Source organism: Bombus vancouverensis, chromosome 11 (assembly GCF_051014615.1).
Source record: "Bombus vancouverensis nearcticus chromosome 11, iyBomVanc1_principal, whole genome shotgun sequence".
Lineage (NCBI taxonomy): Eukaryota > Metazoa > Arthropoda > Insecta > Hymenoptera > Apidae > Bombus > Bombus vancouverensis.
In genome coordinates, this window is record NC_134921.1 from 12,921,697 (window position 1) to 12,941,874 (window position 20,178).

A 20,178-nucleotide genomic window follows, 5' to 3' on the forward strand; every position below is an offset into this window, starting at 1 on the left:
TCCACTTTCACGCATCTTCACCTCCGCGGTCGCGTACCGCTCGCCGTTTCTTCTTTCGTTCGTTCGTGTACTGCCGCTTGTTCCTGCCTTCTCGTCCGTCGGCTTCTTTCTCTTCCGTCAGCTCGCCAGCCGCGAGTAGAACGCTCCTTCGCGGCATGATGTCGATAGATCCTCGCGAAGTCGGCATTCATCCAAGGGATCATCGTGCCTGATTTTCAATTCAGTGGCATTTGTTTTATCAGAGATTTGTCGCTAATTTTTGCTATTTACAGCGAGATTATTTCGAAATGACTCGAATTCCGTAGAACTTGGTATGCGAAGGACAAAAGCGTAACTTTGCTCTTCTCTGAGAACAAATCCACCGTTCTCGCACAACAGTCGCCTCTGCAAAACCTCTCTCCTATTTCCTCACACTGGATCGATTACCCAGCCTCGAAGCCTAGAACTCTCTCAACCGACAAAGGTAAAATCAGCCGCGCTTAAGACGATGAAGACAGAAGAGAACCTGGACCCCGGCTAACTACCGAACTGTACCCCGTCTGAAACCAAGAGATCGATTCGTCCAATTACCTTAAACAATCCTCGGGACGATTCGATCGGCAGGTCCAGGGTCTGGGAGCGTTGGTTCGCGGGATCGTTGAGCTGCAGCCACGGTTCCGGTAATCTCCGAATGTAAATTTCAGGCCACGTCGCGAAATCGGTATACTCGATGAACGAGACAACGAATTTATCGTGTTCGCGACACTGGATCATTAGTCGTGAGCCGTCTGATTAATGACTTGGCCACGCCTCTTTATGGAGGCAGCTCTTGATAAGATTAATGCGTCACCGAGCGGCGCGCATCCTCGTGGTTCCGCGCGCCAGCGTGTGTCGCCGAGTCAGCTTTTGTAAATCTATTACCGCGACGACGTGAAAACCGACGCGCCGATTAAACCGCGCTCCTTACCGATGTTATTCCATTTTTTAAATTAATGCCCCGCTTGTCGTCGGCTCGCCCGCTGATTTATACGCGGCATTCCACCGTCTTTCCTCCTGCCGGACCCTGGTGTTCACTACCACGGCACAGAGAGAAAAAATCGCTCTGATAGATCAACGAACCCTGCTTCCACGGGAATACCGCGTGATCCAGCTGATACGGATCGTGTAATCGGATCTATGGGCTCCAGGTACGTCTACTGCCTTTCGTTAACCCCTCGATGCCTTGTTATACAGGGTGTTTTCGAAATACTCTATTAAAACCTCTATATGTGTCCCCAACACAGTATTTGTTTATTTATTTGGTTAATTACTATCGCAAGAATGATTATTCGAGCGATCGTAGAAAGTTCGATCATCTGCATGAGAAATATTTAACGCATTACCGCGACATTGTCGAGGGCAGTATTTAAGATTTAGGGCGTTATCGTTTAAATCAATTTCGTTAGAAAAATCACCTGTTTATAAGCACGCGTTAATGTTTTAAGTATCGAACTATATCGCAGGGTGCCATAACGAAAAATTATGGTTTTACCTCAAAGAATTACGCACACGGTCTTTGCGGTCTTTAAAATAATTTATGGGGCAATCTCGTCCCTGTAATCGCGAAGTACTCGCAAGTATCACCTTCAACTCGAAACTTTATTACCGTCGCAAAACTAACTCGTGCCCCGTGAGTTAGTATACGCTTACTTTTCATTTAAGACAGAATATTAGCGCAACATAGTCTCGAGGATGATTTAAGAAGTACATATACTTCTGTATATTCATCTTCTCCTCCTGCGAATATTTAAACGTTAACGGCTTAGAATAGCTGGTTGACCAATCATCTCTTCATCGCGAATTATTCGCTTCGCTAATAGCGGTCATTTTCTGCCATTATTATTTCTCATTACGTAGTCTCCTTTTCTTTTATTCCGAAGCTCGGCTACGTAGAGCTTTGTACGCTCGTTTGTACAGAACGTTGAAGAAAATTAGTTTAACGTATCGCTTCTTGGCATTGATAGCGACCAAAATTAAGAAATTGTGATTGACAGGACGAGTATTGTACAAACTTGCAGAATTCAAGACGAATAGAAGATTTTGTCACTTACAATTAGATCTGTCTATTATTTTTGTCACGACAGATACGTGCAACGAATAGTATCTATACAGTTTTGCGAAACCTCGTTTGCATTAGACGTTGACGTAGGATTAAATGACGTTACAATGGTCTAGCTGTGAAATTTAAGCTCGAGTTTGAGGCGTTTTCTAATTATGAGAAACACTCCTCCTAACATTACCCTGCCAACCGATCCACCCTCGTCTTCACATCTCTCTCTCTCTCTTTCTCTCTCTCTCTCTCTCTAGACACACAACGAATAATCTTGAAAGGTACAAACAGAAGACATCTCGTAACAGATCAATGCGTCATCTCGTAAATCGATCATCCGCGACACACGTCCACCTAATCTCGTTCTAATCGAAAGAAAAATCTCTCGATTCGAAAATACCTGGAGGATACTATGCACGTAACGCGCAACGCAGTTCTACGCCGTAACAAATACTCGGAAGACGGATAGAAGACAGCAGCCATAATAAAAGGGTACCGATGATCCCAGGTGGCGTCACCCATGTTTTTCAGGGCAACACGGCCCCTACTGTTTCCTAGGCGACTGGTTAAAGTGCTCCCTGTCGCGAGCCCTCTGCGTTGCGCTTGCCTTCGAACCGGGCCAATGAAATAAATGTGATACTTTCAGCACTGCCGCCTTGCTTTCGAGTCCGTCTCGCTTCCCTGGATATAAATAACGCATAACTCCACCCTCGAGCCTGCGTTCCCCTGCGGACCAGAGACTAGTCCAAAGGTGGCTGTCTAGAAGCGTTTTTATCCGGAACCGCTTGTTAAATAGAACGAGACGGGAGAACGAGGGAAGGACAAACGAAGGCAGAAAAATCCTTGGAGGATGCCACGTATCACCAGGAGGCAAAGCGTGATTCCATTAGTCAGGACCTCACCACCGAGGATCACCGGTTTAAAGCACCGTTTACACGCCTCGACTACTTTACCTGCATCCGTAGCGGTTCGCTGTTGCTTTCTGCTTTTGAAATTGATACCGCGCTCGCGAGGTTCCTCGAATTCTGCGTCTCCATGAAGTTTGGAACGATGGGACGAAATTACGAAGAACGAAACGTTTCGTTTAAGAATACGAGAATAAGAAGACAACGAAGGAACGACCGAGGCTATCGAAATCGTAACCGTGTAACTTTGCGATAAGCGAATCGCTTGATAGTAACTCGATCCTAACGTTACATCGCAACGAATGAAATAGCAATTACTGGCAGTGATCGATCGTGCAAAACAGCCCTAATCGTCGTTCCGATAAAATCACAATTCCATGGGTGAAAACCACTTCTTCGCAGAAACATTCGAAACTTGGTAGCTTATCTACGAGTATCTATCTCCCCAAAAATTTCGCCGGATGCTGCCGAGTCGTAACTCACTCGAGCTCCTGTCTCGCAACGTAGGCGACACGCTCAGCCATCGCCTAAAATATTTCCCTGAGAAAATAGAAAGCTGAAGCAGGGAGGATACAAGGGGGAACGAAGGAGGGAAAAGGTAGCAGGTTGGTTTCTAAACGGGCAAGCCGAATCGCGCACACGGATTAACGGTGTATCGCGACATAGAGAGCGTGGCGAGGAAGCCGCGCCGGTGGAAGGACGCATCAACAGGCGTTGACCGCATGCGGTGTAAACTCGCCTTCAGGGGACCTGGAGTTACCCTCGAAACCCCTGGCAGGGGGTCCGTACACCGGCTTCTCCTTCCTCTTTTTTAAAAGTAAGGATGCCTGTCACCGATAGTGATTTGTTGAGTGTATTTGCATTTTAGATTTAGGCTGCCGCGCCTGCTGCTCTCCCTCACCCTCGCCGCCTCCTTTTATTTTTCGCCTCTCCTTCTTTAACCTTCCATCTCGTCTTCCTGCTCATTTCACCATCACCACCACCATTCGTGTCCATGCATCTACGATTTCGCTCGACCTTCCTCGTCCGACTCCCATCGCCTTCGATTTCTCGTTTCTAGTCACTCAAAGATCACGTTGTAAGGGATGGTGCACGGGGGTGAGACGCGTGGTGCAGCGAACACAGAGGGAAGGTTCGTTGGTTCTGGAATGACATTAGTCATATAACATCCCCCGACTGTCAGCCGTGGAGACTTGTTTATGCACGTTTAAAGAATGATTAGGCGACGGACTCGCGGCGGGGGGGTCGCCCTCCTATCCTTCTCCCTCTTTCGTCCCCTTTTGCGTTTCCTCTCGTTTTCTTTGTTTCTTTTTTCTTTCTTTACACTTTCACTCGTGATTGCTGCTTAGATATTTCCCTGCGCTGCTCGTTTGCGATCTGCCGCCACGATCGACTCGTGATTCCGAGAACACTTCTTCTTCTTTCTGTTGCGACGAAGAAAACGCGCGATGGGAAAAATAGCGACGTAGGTGGACTATTTTTCGTACGTGGTACGAGGGATGCCATTGAAATAAATAGATCATTTTTGTTTACATTAAACGGTTTAAAACGCTAGTATCAGGCTTATGGCATTGTAAGATGAAATACAAAAATGTTCGAAATACACGTAATATGTGAAGATATCTAGAATATTTGTGGCGATTCCTAGATTACACGACGTTATGGAGGGTTAACGAGCCACTAGAATATTCAGCATCATCATCCCAATTAGCACGGTCGCATGAGATAACACGTAACAAGCTACTAAAGGAGAAAGCAAACACACTGTTAAACACTCTGAAACACTTCAACCGTGGAAGACGTTGACACTTCATAAAATGGAGTAGGCAAACCTCGTCGAACGTCTAAATAATCCATTGACACTCGGCGTTTTCTCGTTGTCTCGTAACGGTGCAAGAAGCACGATCTTGTAATCTCGAGCCACCGCTGGTCTCGACAAAGACCTCTTTTCTTCTCTTCCACTTTACGTGGTATATTTGACCGCTGGGAGGATCCAGTTAGCAGCGCCTTTTACTACGTAACCTGCCTTTATTATTATTAATTTTGGGCTTTTTGCGGCAAACCGGTAGTTACTCCTCGGTTTACTGCTGTGAGAAAACTCGGTGAACTGAAAATTGGTCAGTGCTGTATCAACGCGACTCTCGTCCCTGCTTTGCATTATTCTTACTTTTTATTTTTTTTTTTTTTTTAAGTTACTCACCGTGCGAAACACCAGAGTCAGTCGTAAAACGCTAGGACTGCATAGTGTGACGCGATCTAACGCAATATGTGTTCTATTAACATTTTCCAGAAAATGCTGCTAAAATGGCAGGATAATCGGCCGAATGGGAGTGGAGAAGAGAAGAAAGGGATCGAAGGCGGTCTGGAAGAAGAAAGAGCAACAGAAGAAGCGGAGGGCGACGAAGAAAAAGAGTTCGATTCGTCGTGCATTCCGTCGGCGTAGCCTTTGAATGACAGATCGATAATTGATCATTATTATCGTATGACTGGGCTCTATTGTCGAGGTATTTCTGCGTCCACTCCTCCATCTCCTTTCGGGCCTTTAGCGTGGACCCTTTCGGAGACTTTCAGCGCCGCACCCTGCTTCGGGTACCGCCTGCGGGGTCAAAGGTCGCTCGTGTTACTTGAACACCCGCCGCGAGTGTCGCGCATTCCAGCCCAAAATCGTACTTGTCTATGCGTCGCCGAATGTGGACCATTATTCTTGGACTGGGAGCAGCAACTTCGATAGCCAACGACTAAATCCAATTAATGGCCTTTATCGAACACATAGACCGTAATAGTTTGCAAAGATGTCGCGATTCGAATAAGTTAGAGACAATTACTACTGCGAAATACAAAGTATTAAATTATTCCGCCGAATTTTTATTTATACGCACCTTTCGCGTTCAAACTCTAACTCGAGAAATAGAAGCAAGCTTATACTTTTCTATTTGGACTCTTTGAACGGCGTGGCATAGTCAAGAAGCAACGAAAAACGACTAACAACGGCTAAAGAAACCTCGAGAAATGGAAAATCTCGCGATCTTCCAAGGAAAAAGACAAGGAGCGAAACAGGATAGATCGCGAGCAACGCGAATTGGGAAAGAGAACGGAGCAGGTTGGAAAGAGGACTATTGGCTTGTTTATGATGGTTCGTGGTGGACTTCCCGGAATGCTCGGCCCGTGTAAAGCGGACCTAACCAAGCGACGGATCCGGGCACGACCCCGCGCGCGCGCGCGAGGGCCAGCTCTCGCTCGATCTCTCTGAGCCAGGAACATCGAAACGCAGGACGTATTGCTCTGTCACCCACGGGCCGGCGATCTATTAGTTATGAATATTGTTGCCCACGGCGGTACATGACCGGCTCGGCCGCGTGGTGTTCTCCCAAAATATGTACGGAGGCTCGCATACTGGACGTCCTTTCCCCCTTTGCACGCGGCCATATTCATTCCGAAATGTCACGTAAACCATAGACGAACTCTCGAGCCCGTGTTCCAAGGATGCGTCTAGCAAGGGCAACGAATCCATCAGCGATCCGATAGACGGATGCGAAAGAAGGCTCGTTCGTTTCTGCTCGCTGATTTTAGAGCAAGGAACGTCGAATTCGTCCGAGATTGAAAGATGATGGAGTTCTGGCTAATCGATGGTAAGTAGACGTCGCTTCTTTCGCGTAATTTAGAACAATGATTAGAACGAAGTAGGATTTAGAACGGGGAATACCCAGCGAACGAATTGGAACTTTTATCTTTCGCCGGTTCTTTCGATGGAGATTGCTTCTTTTGTAGGGACGGTGGGAGGAATTAGCAGAAGGTAACGCGTTTAAATTGTTTCATCGTGTAATCTTTAAGCAAAAGGCAGAAAGATCACGACAGAATCGTTGTAACGAAAGAAATATTTAAAGGTGGACGAAATTGACTACCCATTTTGATAATTTTCAGTTTCCTCTATTTATCCTCCGTCACCCACGGAACAGCGAACTATTAATTATGAATATTATTGCCTATGGCGCTACATGACTGGCGACCGCATGGTGTTCTGCCAGAAATATGAAGACAGGATCCTTTATGCTATCCCTGTCCCATACACGTAAACACATTTGTTCCAAAATATCGAACGTGTACTCGTTTTTATCAAAAGGATACTTTTATCGAAAAATAATCGTGCACGGAAAGAAATAAAGAATTAATACTAAGTCGTTCGACGATTAATTTCCGCTTCTTATGACGTGACATTCAAAATTAATATTCTTTCGGGGGAATATGCAAGATAGTAAGACGATTATTCGAGATTTAGGCGAAAAAGGAGGAAGAGAGAAGTTAACGCTGTCCCTTAAGGGTGGTGATCGTGTCAACCGCAACCCTGCGAGTTGTTAAACACAACCGCAGTGCTTAGATTTATCGCTTTCGTGGTTGCTAAAGCGTAACGTTGCATTAGTTTGATCTGTGTGGCTAAAAAGAATGGTGGCCGCTGATGATAGCTATGAAAAAAGGTAAATTATTGAGTCTTAAACAACGACGTTCCTTTTTTTTTTATACCGCATGATGGTTCTTACATACTTAGGAATACGAAGATACGTAAATTACAACGTTGACAAGAAGAATAGGAATTATTTCAATATCTTTATCGTACTTCTCACCAAACTAAAATAATTTATCGTTATTTTTATAAACGAAACGATAAACGAGATGGTATTTTGAATATTAACTATCGAACCAATGCTACAGAATACTACGATACTTCAATCCGAAGATCGTACGCTATGGATCGTAAAACTATAAGAATTTATATTATACTATATCTCACGGTAATCAAACTTACACGAGAGAAAACGAACAGCACCGTGATAGAAGAAGAAGCACGAGTGTTGCAACATAGCCGAACACTATCATTCAGAACATGGGAATGCGGATAATAGAGGTTCTACCGTACTATTCGAAGAAATTCCGATCACCTATCGATATTTCGGCAGGGCGTGGAGACGAGCAACTCACGGGTAGCAGGAGGTTAGAGGTCAGGGCAAAGGGCTATTTCGGGGGTCACAGGTACCAGCGAGTCGGTAATTTAACCGGCCGTCAAGATCGTAAACGGCACGCCGGAATTTGTCCTCAAGGGAATTTCGATTCAACTCGTGGTAGCACTATGACGAACTACGTTAGAAAAGAAATCGAATTTTTCAATTATCGTTGTTAATTACGACGTTCGAATAAGTAGAAGATTCTATAAGCTCGAAGATATCTGTATCTGTCGTGGAAAGCTCAGCGTACAGGAAGAAAGAATAGCGGTAATACGGAAAAATGAGATTTTTACAAATAAATAAATATCAACGGAACGTTAGTTGGAAATAATAAATTCAAAATCTGAATGTCAAGCCTAAGCGATAAAACATAAAGGATGTATATGTAAAATACCTACTTCCTGCGTAATAAAAGCGAAACAAGCAGGAATTATTCCAGCAATCTACTCACCCGGAATAATAGCGAATCGACCGAACGATCGCAGTAAAACTCGCACATAAAGCCGTTCCAAGCGATTCCAGCCACCCCCGCAGTCAGCCTCCCCCGAGGTTGAATCCGCCAGGGCCGGCAGATGATCGATCCTCTTTCGTGTCACCGGTGCTCGTCAGACAGCGGAACGAAAACGAAGAAGAAGGAGGTGGAGTAACGCGGACTGCGCGTAGTGGGAGGATAAAGAAAAAGAATATACGCCGCGTTGGCGGCGTCGGAGGACCCTGAAGAATCGGTAGAGAGACGGCACTGGAGGTGGATGAAGGAGTAGACGAAGGAGAAGAAGAAGAAGACGACGACGAAGCGGAGGAGGAGGAGGTGGAGGAGGAGCGGTGAGCGCGGGTCGCCATTAAGCGGACCCCCTGCCGCGTGGCCCGCGGCAACCCTTCACAAAAAACTGTAATTGGAAATACTTTTCCTCCTTTTTTCCTGAAATAATTTATGAATCTTCCACCGGTCAGCCAGCGAGGGCTGTGGCTGCTTCCAGACTCCGTTCCCTCGTTCCTCCGGGACTCGACGACCACGAGGAACCGTTCGGGGAACGTTTTGGTCAAGGAAATATCACGAGTCCTCTGTCTCTCTCTTTCTCATCTTCCTCCGCCTCTTCTCTACTTCACCCACCCACCCCTTGTCGCTGATGTTCGTTGAAACGAACGGCAGGCTTTTTAACCCGGTGCGAGAACCTTCTTCTCTGGTGGAGATCGTGACGGAACTGTGAAAGCCACGTCTCTCTCTCTTACCTCTAAACACCGATCCGCCTGTACTTAATTACGTTTCATCCAAGGCCTGTTTCACCACGATAGCGAACTATTTCAAATCATCGATATCGAACGATACGCCGTTCACAGCCACTCGCTTCGATCTTATCTCTTGCAAGGAATAAATCCAGGAAAATGTGTCCACGATCTTTCTCCGTCGATCCGTTTCGGTCGTCTTACGAAGAGAACGAGCACAGGCTCTTGCGAGAATTGCCCGTAGGGACGCTCGACTATAGTCGTTTCAGATCATCGAACACCGTTCGAACCTCTCTCTTCGACTTTGTCCCTTCTCGAAAGAAAAAGGAAGCAGAATGAGAAAAAATGTGCGTAGTTTTCTACCGGAGGCTCGTTTCGCCTCATCGCGAGAAGAACGAGCATAATTCGGACGAGACTCGATCGAAAGAAGCAAAGAGAGCGCTAGACTACACCTATCGAAACCGTCACGAACGGTCGAAGTAGAAGAGAGGCAAAGAAAGGGGGAGGAGGTGAATGTGGCCTCCTGTTATTTCGTTACCAGGGACACCCCGCTGCGCGAGGGTGGAGGTGAACCCTCTTTAGAGTATTACGAGGATCTTTACGGCAGCCTTCGGATGCCGTTATCAATTTGGGTGATTCTCAGGATTTATAATGAAGACGCAATGCAGCTCGTCCATCCTTCCCTGTCCCGCTGCCCCTTCGACCACCGTGCGTTAGGGGAGGTTCGAAGAGATTCTCGTCATCGCGAGGCTCGGATCGGCCAATCGGCCAGCCAACCTCCGGTTTCGTGTTAGTAATTACACCGGCTCGCCACCCAGGATGCGGGATATCAGATTTAGCGAAGACAATGTCGATAATGCGAGGATAATGAGCAGAATAGCAGGAGAGCGGAGTACAAATTCGCTTGCACCAGCTTCCTCCTCCCTGTACCCTGATTACGGTGGTTTAGAATAACAGTTGGCCATTTAGCGACAGCGAAGTGCTTGCCACGTATCGTGCATTTCACGGAATTTTCTATGTTATTCGTTTAATTTTCAAATAATTTTTCGTTAACCTTTTCATCTACTTCGGACGTTATTTTCTTATACATCGCTTAACGACTAGCCGACGACTTGGTATCGATTCGGCAGTTTCAACGTATACGAATCATCAGCTTTTTACTACCGAATAATATTTTACGTTCACGATGCTCGATGTTATCTCCTCTATTTTCATTACTTGCACGTATAACGTCACTCCTATTCCTTCCTCTAACCTGTACTTTCGAGCCATTCGATTCTCCATTTCCCACTCCCATGCTCGCTCTCCACCACGCTCTAATCTTCCGCCATCCTCCACACCCACGCCTCGTTTACTCGAATCCTACTCAAGCCTTCAATCAACCTTTCTTCATTCACCCATCAGTCTTCAACGTCACCGCAATTTCTCTCGCAACCGAATCTTCGTAGACGAGCTTCACGCAACTCGGTAGTTTTCGACTCGAGTTAGTTCATTAGCGACCAGATTTCACCGAAACGGTTCTGGTCGAAGCACTGCCTTTCACTAGTTCGATAATGAGCATGCAAGAAAAGCCGGGAGACGTGGCTTCACGATCGTCCCCGTTACACCGAATGAAAGAGGCCGTGGACGTAGTCCCCGCGGGAATGAGACACGACAGGTCGTCGGACGACCCTACGCCACGACCTCTATGCATCTAAATTGGCTGCGCCCCCATTCGTCATGCAGCGGCTCGCTTCCCCCGTTGATCGCTCGCACACTTCGTGGGAAGTGCTGCTCGATCGTCCGAGCTTTTTTGCATCTTTCTTCGAGTCGTATACCTTGGCTGTTTCGAACGGTACACCCTGGGATCGTCGCGGTGTCTTCCTTCGGCGAGGCGACCGTTTCTCCGCAACACGACGCACGATGGTTTACACGGAAAGAGAAGACAGTTTTGTAAGTTCGTTACGTTCCACGATCAGATAAAAGGGATGCCGTTCTTTTGACAAAGCCAGTGATGGGAGCAAAAATACGGTTAGAGTCCTCCTACAAAGATCGTGGCTGGAAACAAAAATTGAACTTCTACGGAACGTTCGATCGACGTTAGTACAAGCGGTTACGTCGATTTCCGCTAACCGATACAAACGTTGGCATTAATTCCCTATCATTGTCCATAATCACCAGAATCTCGCGTCCTCCGCCAACCTAACCCTCAACGCAACGTCACCCCAAAAAGAACCAACCACTAACCCTACGCGCAACTGTCAATCTTTCCCTTGTCTTCTCATTTCGACTTCCTAGACACGGTTTATCTGCGAGGGGTATTGTGTTACGCAGGACCTAAGACAAGGTGTTCCATTCCTGGCCGGGCTGACAAAAGGCAGCACCGGTACAACAAAGAGGCGCGCGGTTGATCGAAGAGGAGGAAGACCGCGTGAACGAACGCGACGATCACGACGAGACCGTAGAAGAAAAGAAAAGAAGAAAAAAAAAAGAAAAAAGGGCAATCTTCTTGCTCTCCGTTCCTCTCTCACTTTTTCCTCCTGCGTGCCTTTTTCCTTTCTCGATCCCTCTTTTCCTCGCGTCGCGGCGCGCGTAAGAACCTTTTCCCTTTCCTCTCCTACGAAATGTCACTTATTAATTCTTCCATTCTCTCGGAGGCAGCAAAATGAATAGCGGGAGCTGACTGAAGCCCAGGACCCCGCCCCCCGGAGGAATCGGCCGCTGGCGGAATTCTTTCGGTGAGAAAAGACAGAAGGTGGACAGGAACGAGACGTATCCCGCAGGACAGCCGGTGGAAAGGTCAAAGGATCCACCGGCTACCTGAGTACCCGCTCGCAGCATCGGCTAAAGGATGGAGAGTATACACTGTCGCGCTTCTTCTCCTTCTGGCTGCGTCTGCGCCTCTTTTCAGAGGCCCACTGCGACGATTAATAACGTTTTTTCCTCTTTTTCTTCCATCCTCTACCAGCTTTTTCTCTTTGTTCTTCGTCTTCTTTTCTCCTTTCTGGAAAGGGGTGAACCCGACCGAATCAGCGGGTGAAACACGAGGAAGCTGCCGTTTAAGGAAAACCACAAATTTCAGGGCTACAGGCCAGGCGTGCCTGTATACTACTGCACACGCTCGCGCCAGCAAAGCCGGAGAGAATGTTCTTTCTTTCGATGTGTCGTGCGGCGTATACGACGGCGGAGGAGGACCGTTCGAGGACCCCCGCTGATTACCTTTGAAGAAGCCCTCGACTTGGTACTCATCGTCTCTCGGATGCGCCTTCTAACGTTTGATATATGGATTTTCGCGAGCTGACGTCATAGGAAGCTGAAACCCGTAAATATCGTACGGCTGATGTATTCCCGCCGACCACTTTTCTTTTGCTGCGTACTATTCTCGTTAGTAAGGTTATATCGTTGCTAAGTCATACGATATCGCTCGTGAGATAATTCAGTCGAAAGCAGAATGCCGGTAGAAACGTTACTCACGGAGGAATGACTTATGGCTACCGATTTTACTACCATCCTTGCAACGATTTACCATCGTATTTTGTTTTCGTTTATCGTTAAAAACTTTTTCGCTGAAATCAAATTCGCCGAACAGTTTGATTTCTCTAGTCGCGTCGCTCCTCTGATTATTAGCAATTCAAGTCGCAGGATAGCGAGAGACGAATATTTTTTTTAACTTGGGTTACTTCAGCGAGTACCGAAAGAGTTAATTTTCATAATCAAACACGATCAATCAAGTTGATCATTTGCCCCATGCCCTTGCCATCGACGTCGATCACCTCATCAACAACCAAACCTCGGCAAGCAACAAACACCACGAAAACTACCATTCAACCCTTCTTTTGCGGACGACGCTCGAAACTCGTATCGGCACTAAATCGCACGGCGAGAGCCTCTAAATCTCCATAAACAAATTTTCTCGCGCACTTTCGCCACAAAGGAGCCACGCAAACGGTGACGCTCATTCTGGCCGAGCACAAACGGCCACAAAGATTTACGATATTATTCATTACTTATTTCGAGAAAGAATGGAGAAGAAATAGGAGGAGGTTCGAGGGAGACGAAGGGTGGTGGGGGCAGAACAGGTCGAAATATATCTCTTTCGCCACTTTGGACGCGAGCCGGCGCAGCCGAGTAGCAGCGAGCATAATCGAGAAGCAGGTAGTCGTATATCGGACCTGGATGAGTAATATCGCGGCCCTCGTGCTGATCGTGTCCGTGGAAAGACGCGTGCAATACAGAGAAAGAGGAGGCCAAAGGGGCGGAAGGGGATAGCCGGAGGGGCGAGGGTGTCGCGATATCCCGCTGAGCGCTGATGGAGCCCTGGGTCCTAGGGGTCCCGGGTGCACGATTTCGGTAATTAGCTTTTTCGTTCAGTGCCAATTACGCAGCGACTGATTTACATAAAGCAGATCCGTCGGACTATCGCTTGTTCGACAGAGGCCAGCCGACTAATGAAGGCAACTTTCCCCGCTGCCATTGCGCTCGTTGTCGGAAGCAACGCTATTACGGAACACGCGTACCTATATATTTACTAGACTTCTCGATGTCTTCTCTTGATGACGTTCTCGTGGTCATTAGGGGTCGTTAGGGATTTCGAATCGAACGGCTTCGATATATTCTTCTAGACAAGCTAACCCCGTGATTCTACGTATCTGATATATAAATCAAATTTATCCGCTCGGTCTTCGCAAAATCTCAAAACGAATTCTACGGCAACACGACGCTTACTCTACGCACCTACCATGCAAGTACCGGCAACGTTCAACGGATCTATGATTTCTCTGGATTTATGGACCGTCTAACCCCGTCCACCCCCGCGTCTTTCAAAGAAAACTGAACCGAACGAACGAACGAACGGCAACAGCGTTGCTGCGAGGGAACGCGGCACGATATTTCATTTCAGGTACATTAAAAGCGTTTCGATAGCAGACATCGGGTTTCCGTGGAACACGGACCCGATGGCTGTCGATTTCGTGGGGCAAATAGTTAGCAGAAAAGAAGGTTGCCACCGGGTCGCCAGGGACGACGGTGCCCCGCTGCGTAAAATTGTCTTTTGCCTTCCGCTGACCGCGACTCGCCTCGAACCCGAACCGTGTAATTATTCGAACGCTCGTAACTTATATCCATGTCACACGGCTAGCCAGATAGCCGTGGAGAAATCGAAGATAGCGGATCGCCGTTCTTTCCTTCCTTTGGGACAGAAATTATTTAGCACCTGACTCTCACACGCCACGTCGACCACCCTCCATTTTCTTCTTTTGTTTCCTCCGCTTTGCGACCAAGATACCCCCATCGCTGCCCTTTCTACAGCCAAGCAGAATGACGAAAAGAAAGCATAACGTTTTAAGATCATTAAAAAAAGAAAGACGAGAGCTTTGACAAGTTCGGTTTTTCATACACGCTTACGGTAACTACGAACGGTATTTGCTCGTATCCTTAGTTTCGAACGAAACGCTCTTTTATCAGATTTTATATCAGTTCGTTTCAAAATCACACGCAATTTAATACACTCGGATCTTGATGAATTAGTAGCGTGTTAGCAGTTGCAAGAGATACGACGATGTGCAAACATCTTTCGTAGCCATCGTATATCAAATGTAAATTCATGTAATCGAAATAAAAGTATCAGATGCTCGAACATTCCTACGAAAATTGCACGAAAAAGCGAATTAAAATGCACGTTATCCGCGTTAATTCTCAACCGGTTAATGACTCGCAGACGGCGCGTCGTAAACTCGAGATTTTTACAGGACACGAAAAGTCTACGTCCGCGGGACCATGGTCGAGGCATAATTACAAAATCGTGAATGAATGGCGCGCGTTCTACGCCAGATTCGCAAGATCATTACGGATCTTGTAAGACACCTTCATCGAGGTTCGCAGGGATCGGGACAGCCTGTTGAAGCTTCAGCCGGACTTTTCACGCGCCGTTCCTCCGACCAGGCATAAACACCTCTCGTTGGCGTTGACAGCCTCTCCTTACGGCGAAACCGTCCGTATCAATGTCCGTGATGTTTCATACAGAAATCCGCGAATTTCCCACGTGTGATCTCCCGCGACGCGTAATCTCCACGACCGAAACGAAATGGAAATCTCTTCGGCGTTACGACGAGCCACGAATCGATCGTGGTACTACTTGTTAGTCGAAATTAATTCGTTCGTGAAATTTATGGATTCCCCTGGAATTTAGTCGCGTCTCCAGCAGCGAACTGGATGGTACAAGGCAGTGTTTATGATTCGTTGAACCGTGGACACGTCTGTCGGTCGTTCCTTCCTTTATTCTTTCTCTTTTTAACGAGGTTTTTACGGAAGATGAGAAATGGGCATTACGTAATATTAACCAGAGAAAGAGATTGTGAGTGTAGCTTAGGTAGACTGGTAGACGATATAATCGAAGATATTTAGAGGTTACGTCTTCGTAAAACATAGCCTGTGAAATAGCTCGAGCTTCGTTTTTTATCGTAGCAAGGGGAAAGCAGAGAGTATTTGATATTTAATAATTACTCGTGGTCCTTCGATAGTCGGAAATATTTTAGACCCGAAGGATTTAGTAATTTAGTGAGAATTACTTTTAAAAACCACTTTCCACTTGGCATAAAAAACTTAAAGCATCGTTATTCTTAGACAACGATCTCGAACCTCTTCTCCCTGTCGGTACTCACAAACAGGACTGTCGTCGTAAAGGATGCAACGACGTGCTAAAACGCAACACATTCAAATCAGTTTAAATTTCAAGCTCGAACGAGCCGGAATTAATGCATTCCCAGGCCCATCAGGAATCGCCAACGGACACTCAGGACCATTACTCGGCCACGGGACACCTTGATGGAGCTTCACAAGCAGCTGAAAACTTCCACGTCCAGAGCTTTGAAGCAGCGGTACACCAGAAACACCTCTGGCTGGCGTCGGCCCGAAGAAAAGGTAATTACCGCTGAATTCCCGAGCTCTTCTAGGCTAGATGAGGCCATCAATGCACAGCAGGGAATCGCGACACCCTCGTCTGCCTTTCTGCCTCGTGAGGGTAGCGAGGAACCCATATTACTCATCCATATTTCGCTCTCGCTCTCCCTCCCGCCACGATGTCCCCTCCTTTATTCGTGCCTCGTTGGTTTAAGGCCAATGGACACCGATTGTGCGGCTATCCTGATGACGTTTCGATTTTCGAACCCATCCGACCTTCCTTCCTCGAGATTATTCATCTCGCGCGATTTTTCATTCCATAGGGGTTCGACCTGTCTTCGAATAACTTTTATTATACAATCCTAACTATCGTACAGCGGCAGCGGATTTTTAAACGAACATTTTGGACAATACGTTACACGTTATACGCGTTCTTCTATGCTTGGGTTTCGCATAGACGTGAATGCATTCGCGGTGAAGTAATCGCTCGATTACACGACGAATCGCAAACGAAAGCAGCCTCGAAGAGTAGAAGTCGCGTTGGGCGCAGATCGGTTTGTTAAACAAGTCCATCGTGAATTAGCCTTTATATATCTGTAGCGGTCCTTATGGGTGCCCACAACGGAGAGGGAGACTGAGTGCCGTCCTAATTCTTCTGCCGTCACGCGCTTTTATGATACCGACATAAAATTTGGATTCCAACGCGAGACACGAGCAGGATCGCGGAGGATGATCGCCTCCTTAATTATATCGGCGGACCCCTTCCTCGATATCGCTCGTAATTCAGCGAAACATCGTTCAGCGATTTACGGAGATCTCCTGCTGGACGATCTGTCCTTCCTTCTTCTTGTCTCGGCTCGTTCGTTTTTCGTCAAAATTCCGTGGATTTAAAACGAGCCCGCCAGCAGATGCTTATGGTAATTTGAATCGTATTAATCGCGGCTGTCCCTCTCCCACGCGATAACGCTCTACTATTTTTAATATCTTGTAGCGCGTAATTGCTCGACGATTTTTCGATATCGATCTATTTTGCGAATTTGAAAATCTTGAAAATGTATTATCCTGCGTACAAGATGTTTCATCTTTCACGGATACGATACGATTTTCCTAAGTACGTTCGTCTTCGCTTTCAGACATCTTCTTTCCTCCTTACTCATCTTCTGTTCACCCTTTATCAACCCCTGCCAATAAGGCAATCGGCATACAAAAGGGTGCCAGAATGGAAAGGGCAGAACGAGATAAGAAAAGGAAGAGGGAGGAGCGGTTTCGTATCCACGGAGGTTATCGGGCTTCAAAGAGACAATTAATGTGCCGGGGATACAATGGCGGATGAATGGCCCATTGTCAGGGCCGTACGAGCAACGAGTGTCTCTGCAGCGTCTTTTCTTTTCGGTCTCGCCGACGTGCACAAAGATGCTCCGTTTGGATTCAAGGGCGAGCAAGAAGGAGGAACAAGCAGCGTATCTATTGGCCAGAAACCATTCGACGAGTGACTTCGACTTATACAAGTCGATGAATACAAGGTAGGTGAAATACCTGTATTATGGTTAATATACTCCGTCGATATACCTGCGACTGTCAGTTTAAAAGAATCGTTGTTAAAAACGCGTAAAACAGTATCCAAAGGTATCGAACATTTTCTACCGATGTACGTGTTTTAACTTTGCCTCGAATAACGCGCGCGTCTCGATCGACAAGTATCGTTACACCGTTGCAGCCTCGGCGGAGCTCGTTCGTTCCGCCGTCTCTAAAAGAGCATTCTGAAAGCAAGCACATCCGCGTCTGAAGGAAAGGGGCAATTATAAATACAAAGAACGGCCACGGCTTAATGCACCGAAAGTACTCAAAGGGTTAACATTCCATTCTTTCCCCCCTTTTTATTTCTTTTCTCCGTTGTACATATTTACAGGGACTTATCCCTCGGAATAATAAATGTTTGATCCCTCTCTACCGCCCAGCCAGCTCGAGATGCCCGCCCAAGCGGCCGTCACAATTAAACAGAGAAAGAAAAAGAACGGGCCGAGTGAAAAGGAAAAAGCGAGGGAGAGACAGGACGAGGACGACGACGACGACGACGACGACGACGACGACGACGACGACGAGACCACGACAACGACGAGTCGAGGAGAGAGCACGTGTCCTCGACAACGCGAGTAATTCGTTTCGTTCCATTTCGAATATGCCTGCACGGGCCTAAAGAGAAAATGATAGACAGGGAGAGAGGTATCGTCCGGTGCACCCTGAGACGTCGGACAAGAGAAGTGTCTCGAGAATGAATGGCCCCCCTAAATGAGCGGTCATACGCGGTCGTGACTCGAAAACGACGGACAAAGGATAACGCGTTACCGTTTCGTGCTTGGATTTTCTCGTAACCGTACGAAAAGTTATTAGGTTCGCTGATATTCCTATGAAATTTACTCTATTCGTAACACCTCGAATACGTATATTTTTCTGAAATCCTTGAACGACCATCCGTTGGTAACGTTTTCCTTTGTACCAACTCCACCCCAACGATAACGTTCATAGAGTTTCCGAAAGAGCGCGCGGAAGAATCCGTCTTAAATCTGCGAAATAGACGTGGAAGCACGTTTGTAAAAAAAAAAAAAAGAAGAAACCAGCCTACTTTGCAACGACTGCAGTTCTCCCAGGCAAGTTGTCAGGGCTCTAAACCCACCAGAGCCGGTCGTTCGAAAATTAAATTTCTCCTCTTCTTTCACGCGGCCCATTCCCAATTACGTGCACGACAAAAATATAAATTCCCGCGTATTTCACATCGATATCCGGAGCTCCTTTCTTGGGTCTCCTTGCCTCGAGACGCATCTAATAATTGGCTTCGTTGAAAACCGCACTCCGCGACGAATCCTTTGCCTCCTCCCTCCTCCTACGTGGTCTCTCTTATCCTTTCTCCTCGTTCAACGCGCGAACCAAGCAACGGACACTATACCTTCCTTCCTTGGCCTTCGTTCATCTTCTTCTCTTTCTCTCTCGATCTGTGGCCGTCCTCGAGGATCCAGGCCGCTCCTTCCCGGTCCATTGAGCCGGCCACGTGGGAACTCAAGGGGATATTTTTACGTTTCGCCATTCATGTGGTCCACTATAACAGATTGTTTCTCGGAAAGGGTGACTCGGGGGCGGGGGGCTCCCCTTTCGTAACACAGCCCTGTATCTATCCAGCAAGCAGCTAATGACGCGGTGAGAGCGTGGAGAATGATCGTAAAAGGCCGAGAATTGGTTCGTTTTGTCTCCACGCTGTCTCAGTTCCTTCTCCTTTTCCTTCCTTCCCTTCTCCCCCTCCCCTCTTCGCCCCCTATTTTCTTTTTTCTCCTTATATTTTATATATATATATCTCTTCCTTCTCCTACTCCTCTTTCTCTTCTTGTTTTATGTACCGTTCTTTCATCGATGTTGGCCCGCGCGCGCCATCTGCGCCAGTGACGATCTATTCGCAGTCATCAAAGAGACCAAGCCGACCAACGATTCCGATCGCCTGGCCATCCTTTTGAACGGCGTGTGTTTAGCCTCTCATTGTCATGATGATGGGGAATTAGCTGGAATTTTATGGACGCGCCAGGCGCGTGTCCACGAGGCGGAATAGGGAATAACACACAGCTGTGGTTAATGTATTCCGTTAATTTGATAGAGAGCCGACATCGAGGGCATTGGTTTCCGCGTCGGACCAGAGAGAGAAAGAGAGAGAGAGAGAGAGAGAGGCTGCTCACGTTCTTTGTCGAGCGATCGCTTTGCGTTTGATTAGAGAATGTCGTCTATTTGCCTTGGAATAATGCCGGCGCGAGCTGCGTGGGTCTCGTCGAGTTTCAGATTCGCTCGAACGTTTAGAAATAAAAGGAGCTTTGTGAGATAGTAGGTTGATAAATGGAAAATGATGGAATAAAAGTTATTCGAGTGTGAATGGAGCGTAGCTCCGTTTCAAAGATAACGCTACGAATGGAAATTGTAAAGGTTCTATGAGTTATGGGGTTATTTGAAAAATATACAACTACAGAGTTATTCGAAACGTTACGCATAGTTGACGTTTTACGGATAAATGGTCAAAGTGTAATTTAGAGACGCGACGCGTATTCAGACGTGTATTCAACGCTCGAATCTA

General features: G+C 46.9%; 1 long non-coding RNA gene across 2 annotated transcripts in view; it reads left to right on the forward strand.

The window, feature by feature from the left end:
• The window catches only part of LOC143303349 (uncharacterized), an 88,443-nt gene that overhangs the window by 46,384 nt on the left and 21,881 nt on the right, over positions 1-20,178 (forward strand). Inside the window, exons 2-4 of one of the 2 annotated variants that reach the window (XR_013059538.1) lie at positions 5,264-6,602; positions 11,508-16,091; positions 17,204-17,593. This is a non-coding gene — a long non-coding RNA (uncharacterized LOC143303349). The remainder of the gene's footprint in view (positions 1-5,263; positions 6,603-11,507; positions 16,092-17,203; positions 17,594-20,178) is intronic. The other variant, XR_013059537.1, reaches the window with a different exon arrangement.